Genomic DNA, 12,222 nt, shown 5'->3' on the forward strand with positions numbered 1-12,222 from the left:
ATAACAGCGAAACGGATTAAGCTCGAGAGGAATAACAGCGAAACGGATTAAGCTCGAGAGGAATAACAGCGAAACGGATTAAGCGCGAAAGGAATAACAGCAAAATAAAAAACAGCGTATTTAAGGGGCTCGGACCGCCCACCTCCCCACCCGAGAGACTTATTAAGTACGAACTTGTTGGAAGACAAGGATTATATTGGGATCATACGGCTTTGAAGGACAGGAAGGACATATTTAGGGGGAGGGGGTCCAGGGGTCCAGACCACCCGAAAGAATTACTTAGTACTAAAATTAAGTAATAGAAACATTAGCATTTGTTGCATAATCAATGGTTATTAATTTTATCTGAACATTTTAGAAGGCAAGGATTATATTGAGATCATACGGCTTTGAATGGCATTACAAAGAAGATTTATGTACACTACTACTCAAAATAATATGCATAAAGTATTAATCAGACACTTACTTTTCTCCAACTACATGTAACATCATTTTTGTTATTCGATAAATATTCAATTATTCATCTATTTGACATTAATTTCATTGCCAGAGCACTTGGTTTTATGTAAATTGTTCCGATCTTAACAAAAGGTAAGCTACGTAATGAATATGCCCTGTTATATCTCTATTCTTATACAGTCTTCTTACCTATTCGTGTAATAACAATATAATATTAATTTATGTATTGTAATTAGTATTAATTTGATTTAATATAATTATTTTAATTTAAACATTATTATTATTATTATTCCTGAGACACTTGGTTCGGAACCCGCCGAAACATATTTCTAGATACGTGCCTGTTCTAGCACTGAAATGTTGATGCGTAACTTCACTTCTACGAATAGTGGAGTTACGACACTTGTGCTCTGATTGTGCTTATGTGGATTTATGTGGATCAAAGGCCTGCTTGAGCCTAGAGGCCAAATTAATGGCGAATGGGGGGATGTATGAGGATATCATCATTTTATGGGACGTTCTAAAATGAAAATAATAATATGCTATAAAATGAACATTGTACATTCCGTTGGTGTGCCGTTACTTATTGGCATATCCTCGTATTTAATGTACAGGAAATTACGCATAAAAGAGTTTAAAGGTGATCGCATCCCTTTATCGTAATAGAATATTCGCTACGAGGGTTAGGAAAGATAAGAAATTAGCTTTTATAGACCCGGGTCACCTTTCATCATCATCCTGTCGTGTCATCCACCACGTTTGCGTAACATGATTCGCCCCCCTTGTGTTGTCTGCAGCGATGGGTAAAAGCATTAAAGCAATGATGTGCAACTTTCCTATCTCAAAAATCTCAGCGCGAGCAGAGATACAGTAATTAGTATGCTCGGTTCGGGGCCGACAGAACAAGGAGCGAGCGCTATTATCGCATCCGTACAAAAGACACGGCTGTCATGAATACCTCATTTAAAAGTGTTATCTTAATTTTTAGCTTGCGTGCTGTAAATAGGGCTTAATTGAGTACCCCGAAACTGCCGCCCGTCTAATTCTCCCTCCGGCTGCTTGGTGGCGCTGATGACCATTAGGAGCTGTTATGTTCTCCCCCCCCCCCCCCCCCCAGTTTTTCAGCTTTACTTCACGCAACACCCATCACGAGTTACAAATTGAGCCTCAGCAACTCCATCTGCCGGTCGGTCGCGCACTTATATTTGACCACGCCTCCGTTTCCCCCTTCTTTAGGCGTGATTTCCCCTTAAATTACTCGACCTTTTAGGGTCATGACGTGAAATCATGCAGCCAGAGATGATCTCTGCCTACTTTTCTTTCAGAATCGATTGTGACGTCATGGTATCATGTAATAAGCTAATTTGGAGAAGCTATTGTACTACACATCTCGGTTAAGTCATTTCTAAAGCTTACTTATAACGTCAGCCCTCCATGGTCGATGATATCGGCTTGTAATGAAAAAGATCTGGGTTCGATTCGTGGCGATGAACTGAAAGTGCGGAAATTTAGCATGTGCAAGTGTATTTGATACTTACTCTAGGTATTTTACAGTTTGAAATTTTTAAGTTCATGAACCTTTTTCGAGCAAGGCCTCAGAAGGTTACATCTAATTTATAAGAAAATAGCTCCTATGTATCTTGGAGAATGTTAAGTTATTCTAACACGACTACAACCAAAAAAAGTTGTTTCGAATGATTCGGTATGTAGACAAGTGCATTGCAGTGAAAACAATTTTTCGCAATGTAATCAATACCTAAGAGAGATGAAGCAACAGGGAAGTGGAGAAGATTACATAAAACTGAAATGCGCCATCTATACTCACCTCCTGGTATTATAAAAATAAATCGCGAGAAGTCTTCGGTGTCCAGGTCATGTAGCACGTATGTGAAAGAATATAAAATGTTATTATTATTAAGAAATCTAATAATAAGAGAAGGCAAAGACAAGATGGAATGACAATCATAAGATGGATCTGAAGGAAATTGTTAAGAACAGTCAAGAGATAAAGAAGAAGAAAAGACAATACATTCTTATGGTACACCCTGTATTATATCGCACAATTAATGGACAAGAATTATATTCGCGTATGCCAGCGCCTATGCTAATTAAAAGTTTTTTACAGCTCGAAATTCGAGATAAGAGCAAATTGATTTCTTGTGACTATAGTCGAACAATTAAAATTATTCCCTCTTTCTACTACAGACATTACGCCACTGAAAATGTCCAAAGAGCAGACTGCTTATTTCCAATCTTCAGTTGGTTTTTATTCCGCTCGTAAAATAAAATTACGAAACTTGAACACATAAAGCTAGTTCATTTTACGACGCAATTTGTACATCATATTTTTAAAGATGAACAAATGTACAGCACACACAGTTCTCTTATCGGCATAAAAAGATTTTTTTTGTTCTTGTTTGTATTCCTTCCTGATACTGTAGGACAAGCTATCACACAAATAATAGGGTCGTTTTGTAAGCTTCTTCTTCTATTTTTTTTCCTTTTCTCCCCCGAAGCAAAGGCAATCACTAAAGATGGTGTGTTCTTTTCCTGTTCCTCATTTTCTCTCTTTCTTTTTCTATCTTTCGCCGAAGTTGAAAAAACAGAGGTTGCTTGGAAAGGGAGGGGGGAGAGACGATACTTGGAAGTTGTAAATAATTTATGACTCACTATGACATATCTCGCTCCTACAAGTCTTAAATCTTAAACCCCGCCGTGCCCTATGTCTACCGCAATTAGTCACTGCCAATTACGCGGTGCTTTTTTAATTAGTTGAGGTCAAACATGTTAGAATTTCACCGATAGATGGCGGGGCTATCGTGGATCACAAATCAAGCCGTTGCGTAAGTGAAGATAAAAATAAAGCAAAATGTGTTTCCGTTTTGTAAAAAAAATAAAAAGAGAAACGGCTCGATTATGTTTTCGATGATGAGGTCATCAACCAATTGAGAGGAAGGGCACAATGTTACATTCTCTCCCCTCTAGTTACAATGTTTTAATTCAACTGCCTTGGTCTGTGGAGTAAAGTTTTAGTTCGTAAGATCGCCTAGGCGCCACAATCGACTTGTTGAATTCGAGCGGAATATTGAAGAAGCATGGTGGAAAGTGGGTGGCTGGTTGTGGTGGCGGGGTTTGATGGGTTGAAAAGGATGGGGGGAGTACTTAATTTCTTCATTTCAAGGTTGATTAAGTTCGACTGTTTGAGCTAGCTCCGCTAATTAAGGACTGGTGGTCTGTGTTTTATAATAGCACTACGCTTGCCTCGATTTAATTAGGCGAAAGGTCCCCAGGGGGAAGCACTAAGGAGAAATTAGTTACATCGGCTTTCTTTTTTTTTCTTTACTTTACCTCCTTCCCCTTTCTGAAGACAAAAATGAATCGTCTTTGCCTTGTGGTATTGGCAAGACTAGATGGATGTCTCCATCAACTTGGTAGTTAACAAACTCGACCAGTTAGTCCTTGTTGGACCAATTATTTCTTTTTTCCACTTCGTAAATAGCTAGACTGTCCGGTGTGTCATGCTAATGTATGCAGAAACAAAAGGCAGATGGTAAATGACGATCGGGAATTTACAGAATTACTCGATAGGTGGCACTGCAAAATGATGTCACAAACTTCATTACGTCAACGCTTACCATGCATCGTTTTGAAGCTATTCTAATTTATTAAATGTGTATCTTATTGTGGACATGAAATATATTAATATGTTATTAAGCAAAGTTTTAGTAGACATTTAATATTGCATTATCTCCATAATGTTAATGGTAAGTTACGATCTGTGTGTTTGATAATCTGTTTAAAATCACTGCTGTGTACGTACACAAGTTAATTTGGTTCCATGTCCCGCTCCCGACTGCGGTCAGAAAAAAATACCACAGGAATTAGGAAAGGACTGCCCCGATAAACTCAACGCGGATGTTTGTAGCTCTGGCGTTGACGACCTGAAGAAATTTCAGAAAAAAATATTTTGATTTGTTATTCAGCGTCGCTTTTCTGACAGTTTTGGATATTCGCGACGATGAGGATGAGTGATGATATGGTGGAATTGATGAAAGGACACTATGCCAGGGAACATGCCCAGGGCGGGATTCGAACCCGGAAACTCGACGTCGTAGCGCGCTGCGCTAACCACTCCACCACGGAGGTCGGCTTTAGAGACTAACATACTTACTTGAAATATGAACCTTGTGATTCCGCAATTATGGACATGTTTTAAAACAGCAACCTAGTTAGACAGCAAAACCTGGTACCTGGCCTTGCGCGCATGCGTGACTTGCCGTGTCGGCTTTGCACGACGTTATAGCATAATGCCTTCAGGCGACGATTAATTAGCTGAGTGACTAGACACTATGAATGATTCGATACCCGGTGGAGACACATAGTGCTTCGGATCCCACTTTAAACTGTAGGTCCAGTCCCGATTAGCCTTGCTGTGCATCAAGTGGACACCAACTCAAACTATGAATGAATCTTTCGACGGATTAATAAATATGTTAATTTTTAATAATCACGTGGGCATATAACGTATATCCCATTGATATCCATCACTGGAGGTCCCATGGATATGCAGGACGGAGATCCTCTAGATATCCAGTACTGGATATACCATGGACGTCTAATGGACATCTATAGTATCCATGGATCTGATCTGGATATCGTGGAGGCCCTATGGATATCCCTTGGAGATTCTTGTTGTATACGTATTAGACGAAACTAAAATATCCACGGATCTGATCTGGATATTGTGGATGTACTATGGATATCCCTTGGAGATTTGTGCTGTATAGGCATTGGGCGAAACGGGAATATCCACGGATCTCATCTGGATATTGTGGATGTCCTATGGTATGGATATCCCTTGGAGGTTTGTGCTTTATGCGCATTAAGGCGCATTTATTTCAGTATCGCCCGAATGGGCACTGCTACTAAAACAAACCCTGGGTGTATCCAAGAGTATGAATTTCCCTCCATTTTGCAAGTGCACACATTTTGTTATGTTGATTATTAAGCTGGACACGATGTTTGAAAAATATGATGAATAATAATTTTCGGAATCCCATGTATTCTTTATGGGGAATCAACTTCAACATCAAGTTACGGCTAATCAGATGAAAATTTCGACTTTTCCGCTGGTGAAATTCATCTTCAAACTGCCCTCTTCCCGTTGACATCTCTTTCTATTCCATCGAAAGTTTTATATCCACAAGAGAATGAATCAAATCATACTCCCATATGATCAAAGCTTTTTTCCTTGCCTCCTGGCAGTGTTGCCAAACCTGATGGGCATAAAAGAACTAAATTTCACCTTAAATGGAGTTAAAACTGACTCTCATGGAGCTAGATTTACGAAGGCTGGATAAAGTGCCTCCTAGGGTAATGTTAGTTGTCAAGGGGTGGGGGCACTGCTATTATCGTTAACTCTAAATTGATTACAATTTATTCTTTGTTTTCAACATCTAGATCCGGCGGCATCGCCCATCTCAATAATCCACCGATGGTGGTATGAAATCGAAAGTAAAGAATTCCCTGATAACAATATTATGTCAATTTCACGTCTAACATTGCGCTGTAAAGAAGTAGCTGGGGAGATAAGAGAGAGTGGGGCGACGCATCCAATATAACAATATCACGTCACGTGCAAAATGTATAATTATGACGAAAGGTGGTCTATGTGGGTCGGAACCAGAGATGGCATCATAGTGGGGCACAGGGGGTGGGCGTCCCAGTTCACAGCCGAACGAGTGCACGAAAGATTGATTGATTGATTTAGTCTATTTTACTTCGCGTTTTGTGCCTCTTGGCTAATTTGTGAAGATGGGGATGAGTGATGAAACTGATGAATGGACATTCACAAACAACCAAGCCCGAGCGGGATTCGAATCCGGGACCCTTGGCGTCGCAGCGCGATGTGCTAACCACTCGGCCACAGGGTCCGGCTAGAGTGCACGAAAGAGCCAGATCTGGGGAAAGAGGTCGTTTCGTTGGAATCCTGAGTTCCTGACTCCCAATTTACGTCAAGGATTTCCATTCAATCAACGCGACCGAACATTAACGTCAACTTGAACAAACTGCAACAGTATACATCACATCGCCCAATAGCTTGTTTGGTTTAAATGCAATTAGACCAGCAACAAATGCGGACTCCTCTTTCTCAAAGTTGCCGACAACCCGACACCCTTAGCGGACAATGGTCCGCGCAGACAAGACATTCGGTATCGAGTGTCCGGCGGACGATGTTCCGGTGGTCCTTAAACATGGAGGAGCCTGCCACCGCAAAGGGTCATGGGACCGAGACTGGGAGAGTGGGGCGGGGGGCTGGAACCTCCCTGGCGCCCGTCACGGCTCAAATGTGCCCTGCCGAGAATGAACCGTGACAAGATTTTCTTTTCGGTGAAGTGGAGGAATGGTTTCAGCGCCCGGGGGCAACTGCTACACCAGCATTATTTGAAAAGGAGGTCGGAAAGTTTTTTTTATAAAAGTAAGTAAATTGCAATTATTTACTTCGAAAAGTAACCCTGTTTTTCTATACAGTTATGCGTCTTGCTAAGTAACTCGGTTACTTTTTCACGTCCTGAAAAGAATCTCTGTTACAGTTACTTATTTTGAGACGCAACTCTGTTAAAGTTACTCATTTTGAAAAGTAACTAAGTTACAATTACTCATTTTGAAAAATAAATCGGTTACAGTTATTGTCTTGAAACGTAACTTGCAATTGCTTATTTTGAAGAGTAACCTCGTTTCAGTTACTCGTTTTGAAAAGTAACTCGGTTACAGTTACTCATTTTGAAAAGTGGGGTGTAAGGGGTAATTTTCCACGTAGTACACCCAACTGTCAACCTCACTTCCACTTTAGTACACCCTGGACTGCGTTTTGCAGACGAACGAGGCTCTGGCGACTGGCACTCTGTCCAGTATAATTTTGTGTGTGTTGTCCTGTTTTTGTCCTTGTGTGTGCTGGGGGCCCTTTACAGCCTCAGTTTTAACGGAAGTCAGAACATTTTAAGATTTTACTTATGCAACGTTAGAGTTGTTCTTTGTAAAGATAAGGGGCTGGACCCCGTATAATGTGACGGGTGCAAAATAGCCTAAGTGCTGACGCACCCACAATTTTAAAATCAAATCAAATCATTTTGAAAAATAACTAGGTCCCAATTGCTCATGTTGAAAAATAACTCGGTTTCAATTACTCGTCTTGAAAAGCAACCCGGTTACAGTTGCTCACTTTCAGAAGTAACTCGGTTTAAGTTAGTCGTCTTGAAAAGTAACTCTGTTACAGTTACTTGTTTACAAAAGTAACTCTGTTACAGTTACTTGGTTGTAGGTATAGGCTACTCGTTCTCAAATCTATTTTGGTTAAAGTTACTCATTTTTAAAAGTAATTTGGTTACACTTACTTGTTTCATTTAACTAAAAGTTAAAATATACAAAACAGTAATTTTGCCTGTAGTATTACATGGATGTGAAACTTGGTCCCTTGCATTGAAAGAGGAACATAAATTGAGAGTATTTGAAAATAAGATCCTTAGGAAAATCTTTGGACCTAAAAGGGATGAGGAGACACGTGAGTGGAGAAGGTTACATAATTTAGAACTACATAATTTGTATTCATGTCCAGATATTATTAGAATGATTAAATCAAGAAGACTTAGGTGGGCAGGCCACGTGGCTCGAATGGGAGAGGAAAGAGGAGTTTACAGGATTCTTGTTGGGAAACCTGATGGTAAGAGACCTGTAGGAAGGCCAAGACGAAGATGGAGGGACAACGTTGAGATGGACCTAAGGGAAATCGGTAGGGATGGAAAAGAGTATATAGAACTTGCTCAAGATAGGGACAGATGGTAGGCCTGTGTCGCTGCAGCCATGAACCTTCGGGTTTAAGAAGGCTAGAGAGTTAGTTAGTTAGTTACTTGTTTCAAAATTGATAATATCTCGATACAGTTAGTCGTTTCAAAGAGTGACTCGTTAAATTACTTTTTTCAAAGTTAGCTCCTCACGGTTACTCGTTGCAGTCGCTTTTTTCATAATTAACTGGTTATTGTTGCTCGTTTCAAAAAGTAACGACTTGCAATCAGAGGCGCAACCGCAATTTTTTGTCTGAGGCGTCAAATACCAAGAGGATAAACGTGCCAATAATAATAATATTAATAATAATAATAGGTAACATTATTAGCTATTATTATTGGCATTTTTCCTGGTATTTTTCAACACGTTCAATTCCACATTAGCTAATAATGAAAAAGAAGTGCACAAACTGATTTTTGAAGGACAAAATTTACGAATATAATTCTTCTTGTAGGCATGTGTAACTTTCATGTAGAACATATGCTTTACACATATGCAATATGGAGCAACGCAAAATAAGAAAATACACATGCAACATGTTGACACTAAATTGTGCACGTATTCATTGTTTCATAAATAAATATATATATTATTTAAATACATTATATAATGAATTCATCCACCTCATAACAAACCAACATCAAGAATGATATAAATTGTCTCTCACATGATGTGTGCTCATTTTCCTCAAAACAATTGTTCATGCATTTGAGATCAAACTGTTTAGCAGCAACTGTCCGAAGTATATATTTGGTGTTACGTCTCTCTAGTAATTTACAATGCATTAAAGAAAAGAAGAACAATGCGAGCGAAGCGAGCAAGAAAATTATTTGATCCAATTTTTGAAACTTGAAAGCTATATACATATAATAGGGCGCAAATAATACCACGGGTTCCAACGCCTGCCGCCCCCTAGCTACGGTTCTGAAGTTGTGAAGATTATAAGAAAAGCAGGTAATGTGAGCGAAGCGAGCAAGAAAATTTTAGGAAACATACCTGTATTCTTATTTTGCATAACATTTGAAATCCAGGGGGGAGGGCAATTAGATTCTGCTAGCTTTACTTTCTTACTTCAATGTTTCCCCCTTAGAATTGGTTTCCGTCCAATGTTTGGGGGGGCCAATGCCCCCTTGCCCCTCCTGTGGTTGCGCCACTGCTTACAGTTACCCTCACTCGAAAATAACTGTTGCTTGCAACACTTCCGAACAAGGATTTAAGTTAACCTTGTAATGAATTTTGATACCAATAGGTGGCAGGCCTAACTTGATAGTGTAATACAATATTGGTAACAGTTATCGGAGTGACGTACAGTGTTCAAGAATCCAGGTTAATACTCAGAACTACTGCTCGCAATTAATAACATCAGCAATTAATTAACATTAGAATAACTGGATTGTAATGAATTAATATTACCAGGATGCCATACAAAGTTACAACAAAGAGTTGGAATACCTTAGATGGCTTATTGGGCTCAGCATATTTACGTCTCCTGAAATATTTACATTTGTCTAAGAAATTATAAATTCACAACTTCATGTTAAATATCATCGCATTCATAGTGATAAAAACACTGACGTTGCTGACATCTATAAGTCGGTAGTAAGGTGTTAATAGTACTTACCAGTAGCAGACTACCAAATACTCTCACGATGGGATGGTGATCGCCTGAAAATAGAAAATATTAACGTCACTTTAGTCCGGCGTATGATGTCATAAGTGGTATAAAAGGCAAATTATACATCTCTTGTATATGCCAATTTCCATGCAATGTTGTGAAGTGGAGAAATTTGTTTTAGCAAATTATCGAAATATACGTTACATTGGTTTTTGTTGTTTTATTTGAACGAAATGGCAAGATTCATTAAAATTATTTTGAGTAATTGTTTTCATAAAGCAAAAATTTTCAATGTGTATAGACAAAAAAACATTCGAAATATCATTATCAGTATACGAACCTTAATGTGTTATTGGTGTTAACGTCGACACATTTTAGGTCGAACTTGCGTAAAATATGAAAGACAGGTATTGCTATCTAAATATAGGACTGACTTCTTAAAAAGGAAGTGCATCTCCCCTTCGCGCCCCCCCCCCCCTCCGTTCCCCTCCGATGCATTGCTGTACTTAGCATCGCCTTTCTGCAACTTTCTGTCCATCGCGACGATGAGGATGAAACTGTGATTACACTCTTCCTCGGGAAACTGTGGAGCAGGGCTGCGCATAACGGTGAAGAAAGGGGAGAAAGCTAGTGGGCGGAACAAAGCTGCAAACGGCATGCACGTTCATTGGTCAAGCCTTCTCGAGTCACTACCCGCGCAGAGACTTGCCTTCGTTTGCTTGCAGCTGAGTGGTTAGCACAGCGCGCTACGACCTCAGGGGTCCCGGGTTCGAATACAGCTCACCGCTCAAGAGAAGATCCCCAAACGAGGGGTGACGGGGAGCGGGTGTGAATGGATGGACCGGTCCACTTGAAGATTTTAGGGGTAGCAGAAAGCCTTCCGATCCGGCTTTTTGAAATGCGTGGGAGTTGATTTGCGTCAATCACGCAGAGCGTGTGTCCCCAGCAACAGTTTACTGCTTTTCTTTCAGTGGCCAGAATACTTTTGTATTGCTTATCCTGTGCATTATTTAGACTGTATTTCAAAGAATTTTAATATAATATACGGCAACGACTTTAGGGTTACCAGATGACAAACTTTAAAAATGAAGGCATTTTTAGATTGCAAAATGTTGTTAACTTTAGACGAAGACACATGTTTTGTGCTTACTGGTGTTTTGATGGGCTTATAGATCCCACACCCCTGTAAAATAATTTTACACCGTTTTCGTATAACTAACAATAGGCCTCGTTGTAGGCAAATGTCTGAATATTCTAATATTTATTCACTATGCTCCTAATATTATACGGTTGTGAAGCTTGGTCTCTTACTTTAAAAGAATAACATAAATTGACATTCTACCTCGGGGTTGTTTCTTCCAGGCCTAAAGTCAAGAAACCGTTTTTGTAAGTCGTCACTAAAAACACATTTGCATTTTGGCATGTTTCAGGGGCCTCCCCGATGGCACAGTGATAGAGTCCTCGCCTTGTAATCAAGGGGTCCCGGGTTCGATACCCGGTGGAGGCACATAGTGGTTCGGATCCCACTTTAAACTGTAGGTCCAGTCCCGATTAGCCTAACTGTGCATAAAGTGGACTTAAAACACCAACTCAATCAATCAATCAATCAAAGCATGGTTCAGATCGCTGATCGATAGAACTTTACTTCTCCACTGCCATGTAACAACAAGAGTACGGCAGTTAAAAAATACTGTATATTTCTGAATTCTGTCATGAAACTCAAATCAAAGTAAGCCGCGGCTAATTGATATATTTTTACCTATTGTCAGAAACTTGCTGCTCACCAAGAACAGCGGTAGATGTTACAAATGCTTTCAAATCAAAACCTCACGAGGCGCGGCGGTGACAACAGAAGAGACGCAAAGGTTAAACAATTTTTCTTTGTTGCAAGAAAAGTTTATTTTCTTTGCGCTTGCAACTGAGTGTGTTGTATTTTGAAAACGTAAACAATATAAACAATTATTTACAAATAACATTTTGTTACTAATCTTGAAGTTAAGAGCCCGTATCACCGCTGATGACGATACCTAAAAAATAGGTTCTTGCGTCGACGTTCTGTGCTCGAACAGTCAAGTGTGTGGCATTTAAATTTTACTGAGTTAAAGATCAAATATGAAGTTAGTTATGTCGCGCAGCCTTTTTTTAAATATATTATTTATTACGTAGTTTTCCTGATCTCAATTTCGTAAAATTCACTTGCTCGCCAATTGTATGTAATAACTTAAATCAACATTTTAAAGCGCAAGAAAGCTTCAACTGTTCTTCTACAGCAAAGAAATGAAACTGATCTTACATAATTTTCTTTA

The sequence above is a fragment of the Lepisma saccharinum genome, chromosome 19, assembly GCF_977018435.1.
Source record: "Lepisma saccharinum chromosome 19, izLepSacc3.1, whole genome shotgun sequence".
Classification (NCBI taxonomy): domain Eukaryota; kingdom Metazoa; phylum Arthropoda; class Insecta; order Zygentoma; family Lepismatidae; genus Lepisma; species Lepisma saccharinum.